The sequence below is a fragment of the Punica granatum genome, chromosome 1, assembly GCF_007655135.1.
Source record: "Punica granatum isolate Tunisia-2019 chromosome 1, ASM765513v2, whole genome shotgun sequence".
Taxonomy (NCBI): domain Eukaryota; kingdom Viridiplantae; phylum Streptophyta; class Magnoliopsida; order Myrtales; family Lythraceae; genus Punica; species Punica granatum.
This window is the reverse complement of record NC_045127.1, coordinates 1507903-1515866: the sequence shown is the minus strand read 5'-3', so window position 1 is coordinate 1515866 and position 7964 is coordinate 1507903. Positions and strand designations below refer to the sequence as shown.

Sequence of the window (7964 nt, the reverse complement as noted above, 5' to 3'; positions counted from 1 at the left end):
ATGGATGGCGGGGGCCAGCACCCGCAGCTCGGCGCGAGCCGCTTCCGCCGCCGCCGCCCAGTTGAAAGGCAAAGTTGTTAGGCGGCGAGCGAGGCCGGAATGGAATTGACTGCTCCCCACTTGCCCTTCTCAGTTCTCACTCTGTGCTTTTCCCTCTTTTTGGTTTTTGCCCTCTACTTTTCATTTTTTTAATTTCTTCGGCGTGCAAACTGCAAAGGGTGAAAAAAGTAACCCAAAAGGTGTTACTTCAAAAAAGTCCCCCCCAAATATCGTCTTATGTTTCAGTATGCTCCCTTTTATCACAAATCATCCGATTTCGTCGGCGTAGCTTGTCTAACTCGTCAAAGTGTCTATGCCAATGAGAAATGATCAGAATTAGGTGATTCGAAAAGTCTGGTAACCTTGATACACCATGAAGAAAGAGACAAAAAAATCCAAGGGTTAAGGGCCTGTTTGGTTTTAAGATGGTATTTTAGAATCACAATTCTAACTTTAACTCTACCCACTACAAAATAAAATAACTCATACAAAGTCAAAGAGTGGGCCCCATTTATACCACTTTTTTCCACAACAAAACAACATAACACATACAAAGTCAAATGTGGACCCCATTTATACCACTCAAAATCAAAATCTGATTTTAAAATCCTACTATGAAACCAAACGCAACCTAAGGTATTTTTGATTTTTTGGGCTCGAGCTTCACTAAGTGCTTGGAGTAGTATCCGATATTAATTTAAATGATCACATCCTCATCAACAATTTTAAAGGGTTGAAAAATTATTCAATAGGTGAAAATTACGTGAGATAATTAGGACAACTAAAACAACTGGGGGTAAGTTCAGATGAATAGAAAGATTGAGGGGGTTAATTGAAATTAACCAAACATTCACAAATTGGCCTCGTCCCCAGCAGTGGTCGGGTCGGGTCGGGTCGACTAGATAATCGGCCGGTGATTAAAAAAAGAATGCGGCGACTAATCTAACCGTCAATCTTGGGGCAATGGCTACCATCACGCGCCCCGACGTGCGGTGAACGCACGCGCCGCTGTGAAAAATTCAACTCGCCTAGTTCGTATGGCTATTGGTTGGGATGAGTGTGAAAGTGGGAACTCTCTCATTGACTGAGGGGGGAAGGCAGAGGGGTAGAAATTGATAGAAACCTCGATAAAACTGTTATAACTCGTTTTTTAATTGATGATTAATGAAAATTAAATTCAGGATTTATAAATAAAATAATGAAATTAAATGCTTGGAAGAGAATTAATTGGGAGAATAAATCCATTATGAAAGGGCGGGGTTCGATAATATATAATATTGACTGAGATTTGATTTGGATCTGAGCTCTCTGGCCTTTGTGTTTTGACACAAATCTTCTTAGTCATGGAAATAGGAAACAAACTCTGAGGGAGGAAAATATGTTATATGTAACGTAATATCATAAGTCAATAAAGATTTATTATTTTGATTTTAAATATGTAAATAAAAATAAAAAAATTTATTGTTGATAGAAATAATTTATTATTGGTAAAAATAATATTTTTTTATGCGTCTTGTAATATAATCTTACACAGTATCACCGTTGCATACAAGATCTTCTCCCAAGGTAGAAATTAAAGGACCTTGCAACCGTAACAAGTTCATCACACTCACCTATATACATCTATCCCTATATATTATATATTTTGATTAAAATTAATTACTGCAAGGGGGAATTGAATGGCTTTTTTTTTTTTATATAGGGGCTGCCCCTAGACTATCATTCCTTTTGCAAACTGGCCCCGTTCCATCTTCTTTTGGGTCGGTCGGCAGTTGAGTAACCTCTGTATGAACTCTCCGAGGTGGGTATTTCCCCTCTCGCTCACGTATCAATTTTCCCTCATGTTAATAATGATGGAACTATGCAAACGAGGGTTATGTTATATGCACACAATGTCGACGAAGTGACGCTAGAGAGTCTCCCTGGAGATACAGTCAATTTACAAGGACTATTATAATATAATCACAAAATATGATGCAATTGAAAAACTTTATTATAAGAAACAAATTTTAACTTCAATAGGCTGGTGCAAAGCTAATTGGAAGCATATGGTTGTGGCCTGAATGAACTGATGTTGACCAAGGATTGGTGTTAGATAATTAGGCTGAAGATACTTATGGCTTATTTGGTTTACACATGTGATTTTAAAATCACAACTTTAACCTAATTATACCCATAACAAAACAAAATAACTCATATAAAGGTAAATAGTGAGCTCCATTTATATCACTTTTTTTTCACAATAAAATAAAATAATTTATATAAAGTCAAAGGATGAGCCTCATTCATACAACTTTTTTTTAAAATCAAAAACTGATTTTAAAATCATATTTTGAAACCAAACGCATCATTAATTCGTGATTTGTTCGAAAAATGGAGAATTAACATTTGTAACATATTTTTCAGTGATATATTTGAAGAAAAGCCATAATTAAGGGGGTCATTTTGAAATTGACGGGAAAACATGTCTTAGTGCTGCAGTTAATTAATTAAATTGCAAAGTGAACTGATCTTAGCCGTTGAAGCAGTTTATTGGACACAGGAACTTATTATAAAGAGGAGAAGGTGCCCGCCATGGTTTTGGTTCAGTCTCACTCAGTGATTGATCTCTCTCTCTCTCTCTCTCTCTCTCTCTCTCTCCCGCCCTCTCTCTCTCTACAAAGGTGAAGAATCGAATACAGTCTCTCTCTCTCTCTCTCTCTCTCCCCCAACCTCTCTCTTTCTAAAAACACTCTCGCCTTTTCTCTCTGCGCTTAAAGGGCACAAGAGAGAGAAGGGAATTTCAATTGCTTTTGTTCAGTTCCCCATTAATATTCACTCACACTCGTCTCCCTCCCTCCCCTCACTCAGTACTACTCACCTCACCACTCTGCTCCATGAACAGCAGCTAAGAAGACTCCCCCCTTCTCTCTCTCTCTCTCTCTCTCTCTCTGTCTAGCTCTTTTCTGCAATCCAACGCGCAGAATTTTTGCTGCTTTTGAGGGCTCTCTCTCTCTCTCTCTCTCTCTCTCTGTGTCTGTGTTTCGCCGTATTTGGGTTTCGGCGCTGAGCAGAGCAGATTGGTGGCGCATTAAAGGATTGGGAGGGCGCCGGGGGGAGGTTTCAAGACAAAGCTCTCTCTTTCTCCCTCTGCACATTTGGCAATTATTTCGGGCATTTAAGCTCCCTCTGTTTTCAAAAGCAAAACAAGGATTGATCAAGTCAGTAGGAGGAAAGGTCACTAGACGGATCTGCGCTTTCTTCAACTCGACAGAGACATTTCATAGAACCGAGTAAGGTAATAATGGTCGTAGCTCCTCTCATAGTAATAGGACTAGGAGTAGGACTGGTCTACGTTGCTTGTTTAGTGTGGTCAGGACAGTCTTAGTTTTCACGACATGCTCATGGGAAAACGATGGTCTGGTGTGAAGTTCTGCGTGTTTTTTTTTCGGATCTGGGCTGCTAGCTTTTCTTTTTTTGTGGGGTTTCTGTTTTGTCTCATTGAATGTCCTTTATATGTTTTTTTTTTTTTCGCAGTAGATCTTTAATTATTCCTTCCTGGGACAGCGAAAACAGAGCAACAAGGAGGAAGAAGAAGAAGAAGAAGAAGAAGAAAGGAAGAAATGTTGCCTCAGAAGCAAGCAGAGGAAGCCATAGTGCCCTCCAACCTGAGCGAAACAGAGCATGACGGGAAAGAAGAGGAGAAAGGGGAGGAGGCCTCCGGCGGCGTTTTCAACGTCAAGAGCTTCCTCTGGCATGGCGGCTCCGCCTGGGACGCCTGGTTCAGCTGCGCCTCCAACCAAGTAATTAAATAAAACAAACATCCCTGATCCCCCTCCCCCTTCCTTATTATCTCCATTTAATCTCTGGAGAACTGAATCTGGTAGTTCATATAGATTCTGTTCGTTCATGTGTTTTGCAGGTGGCGCAAGTGCTGCTAACGCTGCCATACTCGTTCTCGCAGCTGGGGATACTGTCTGGGATTCTGCTGCAGGTCTTCTATGGTATAATGGGGAGCTGGACGGCTTATCTCATCAGTGTCCTGTACGTCGAGTACCGGACCCGCAAGGAGAAGGAGAACGTCAGCTTCAAGAACCATGTCATCCAGGTAAAAGAACCCAGCTGACTCTGACTCTCAGCTGATGAGGGATGGATTTCATCTCAGCCCTCCACCACACCATTGATGCCTCATCTCCACCTAAACAGTTTGGTTTCTACATATATTTATATATATATATACATATATATACAGTACTAATTTAATAATAAATAATATACATGTACAGTGGTTCGAAGTTCTTGATGGGCTGCTGGGGCCTTACTGGAAGGCTTTGGGGCTCGCCTTCAACTGCACCTTCCTCCTCTTCGGATCTGTCATTCAGCTCATCGCCTGCGCCAGGTTTTTATTCCCCCCCACCCTTTTTTTTTTGGTTAAACCTTTTCCTCTTCCTCGTTTCCATTTTCGGCAGTCAAAGTAGGATCATACCATATCATGAGGCGTTCTTTCTTTTTGAGGACTTTGCTATCATTTGTTTGTTGTGTCTGTGGGTGTTGTTTCCTAATGATGATGGTGGTAATAATAATGTTTTTGCAGTAACATATATTACATCAACGACCGACTGGACAAGCGGACATGGACCTACATATTTGGAGCGTGCTGCGCCACCACGGTGTTCATACCCTCCTTCCATAACTACCGGATTTGGTCCTTCCTCGGCCTCGGCATGACCACCTACACCGCCTGGTACCTCACCATCGCCGCCCTCGCCCAAGGCAAAGTACGTTCGGCTCGAGTTTTTAATCTCGTTCTTTCTTCGAGCTTATGATGATAAATGTGACAATGGGAAATGTCTAGATGATGTTGATGAGATGAAAGGTGTGGTGGCGTTGTCGTTGCAGGTGGAGGGAGTAATTCACTCAGGGCCGACACAGTTAGTGCTGTACTTCACCGGCGCCACCAACATTCTCTACACCTTCGGTGGCCATGCTGTTACTGTGTACGCCCCTCCCCCATCCCAAGTCCATAATCTAATCTCCCCCCTCTTTTTTTTTCATTTTTCTATTTAATTAATTAATAATTACTAAGTAATCATTAACCTTTTCTTCCCCTTCCTTTTTAATCTGATTCAGGCTTATCTTTTTGCCTTTTTCTTTGATAATTAATAATTCATGCGCTGGAGACAATTAATTATTATCCTTCTTCCCTGCCCCCCCACCCTTTTCCATTGCTTCTACCCGGCTTCTCTTTGCAGCTTTTGCCGGCTTCCCCTCGGGGTCCCGTAATATATCTATATATATATATATATATATATATACATACATACATTCACTTATACATATAAGAATAATAGAACAAAAGAAAAGAAGAAAGAAAAAAGCCATACCTTTTTTTTCTTAAAAGGGGTGTTTGATTCAATCCTCATTCCTCATATATTATACAAAAAAAGGGAGGAAAAAAGGGCCGTTAATGATTGTAGGTGAAAATATAAAGTGTGGAGGGGAAAGATCAACTCCGCAGACTGGCAGGCAGTTTTTCCATCTCCCATGATTTTCGTGGGAAATAAAAGGAATTCGCTTTTTTACTAGAGAGGGAAAATAATTGTCTTCCTTTTTGTTTCTTTAACTTTTGACAGGGAAATAATGCATGCGATGTGGAAGCCCCAGAAGTTCAAGTACATCTACCTGCTGGCTACTCTGTATGTGTTCACCCTGACCATTCCGTCGGCCACCGCCGTGTACTGGGCTTTTGGCGACAACCTCCTCAACCACGCCAACGCTTTCTCCCTCCTTCCCAAGACCAGGTGGCGTGATGCTGCTGTTATATTGATGCTCATTCATCAGGTTTGTTTTATGATCTTCTTATTTATTTCTTGAAGTAAAATCGAGCTAATGAGCTGAAACTCATATAAGATCTTCCAAGTTAGGTAGGCAAAGGCAATGTTTGGACGCATTTACATTTGCTAGATTGACATGTTCGATCAACAACCATCCATGGTTTAATATACTAGTGAAGGTCGACTTATATCGATGGGTCCCTAAAATTAAATTATATATTATGTTCTCATGCAGTTCATAACATTCGGGTTTGCGTGCACACCGCTGTACTTTGTGTGGGAGAAGGTGATCGGGATGCATGACACAAGGAGCATATGTTTGAGGGCACTGGCAAGGCTACCAGTGGTGATCCCTATATGGTTCTTGGCCATCATATTCCCCTTCTTTGGCCCCATCAACTCTGCAGTCGGAGCACTACTCGTCAGCTTCACCGTCTACATCATCCCTGCCCTGGCACACATGCTCACCTACAGAAAGGCCTCGGCCCGTCAGGTACATCCACATACTATAACTAATGGGAAATGTTTACGGTTCATTTATTTATGGGGTTCGGTTGAAGTCCAAAACTCTCCCAAAGTCCATCCGAACCCCTTAATTCACGTACGCTGATTATTCCATCTCATTTCCACAGGGGGCAACAGTGTCCCACCCACTATATGACCCATTTTATAAAAGAGGGAGGGGAGGGTGATGGATGTGAATAGTAACAAAAGAGCATTGAAGGCGTGGATTTGGAAAATATTGGGAAAGAGAAGGATATGGGTGGGGGGTCATTTTCGATTTAGTTATATGCTTGCTATTGAGTTGGACTGTTGTCTGTGTACTATGTCTCACTCACATGAGCTGGCCGAGTTGACTCCCTGCCTGCCTGAGTTACTTACTGAGTTAGAACCTTGTGTGAGACCTATGCATGATCTGTCAAGACCTTTCGCCACCTAGAGAGAGAGTATAGAGAGAAAGGCAGAGCTATGTATTTGTAGGGTAAATCAATCCACGTATTGATGTTGCCACTAGCCCAACTTTGGTTCTGAGTTTCAAAAAGTTATCATCTTTAGTTGGTAATCTACCCCCCAAAGAAACCCTTTTTTGCCCTTTTGGCATCCTAAGTTGCAACCCGCGGCTTTACTACATCAACCAAAACTAGTAGTTTTAGTTAGACTTAATTGGTAATCTTAGCTTGAATGACATATATATGTTTTGATGCACGGTTCGAACTCACAGAATGCGGCGGAGAAGCCACCCTTCTTCCTCCCGAGCTGGACCGCGATGTACGTGCTGAATGCTTTCGTGGTCGGGTGGGTCCTCGTAGTCGGGTTCGGTTTCGGTGGCTGGGCCAGCATGACCAACTTCGTCAGGCAAGTCGACACCTTCGGCCTCTTCGCCAAGTGCTACCAGTGCAAGCCTCCTACCCCGCCTGCCGCGGCCGCTCCCCACCACTGAACACAACAAAAGCATCAGCAATCAAAGCCCTTACAGAAGAAATTCAGAAACACTCTTGTAACATACATGCAGAGGCAGTAGCAAATTAATGCTTCTTTCATCTTCTTTTTTTTTCCCCCCTTATTTTTTAAACTAGTTTTCATGTCTATTTTCCCCCTTCACATGTGATGGTGTGCTGGATTTTTCCTCATTTTGATTAGTGTTTTCTTCATATATTTTAAATTAGTTTATGATGATTAGTATAGGGTGTGTTGGGATCAATGAATTTGTGGAAGATTCCCCCTTTGCTATGAAAGCGTTGGCTAATCAAATCAAACCAATATATATGTAATGAATTATGATTAGTCTTCCTTTCTAGCTCCCAATTTCCCGTCTGACTATCATTTTTATTCTTGGATATTATATTATTGTTGTAATATCATATAATAAGATGCCCTCATTATTACCAGCATGTTCCTAGACCATATAAACAAATATATCATACACCAAAAAAACTAATATATATCCTAAAGAGCAAAAGAAGTATGGGTACACTTTTAATTTTTGTGGGTCGCTTCAATATAAAGATTGGAAAAGGGAACATATATTTATATTTTTAAATATTCTGAGTAATTAATTAATTATATAAGATGTAAAATCTAGACCTTAGATTCTCGATATGTATATATATA

At 41.1% G+C, this 7964-nt stretch overlaps 1 pseudogene; it reads left to right on the top strand.

Moving 5' to 3' along the window:
* The first annotated feature begins 2695 nt into the window (after positions 1-2695).
* LOC116190996 lies at positions 2696-7651 on the top strand (annotated as a pseudogene).
* The last annotated feature ends 313 nt before the right edge of the window (positions 7652-7964 follow it).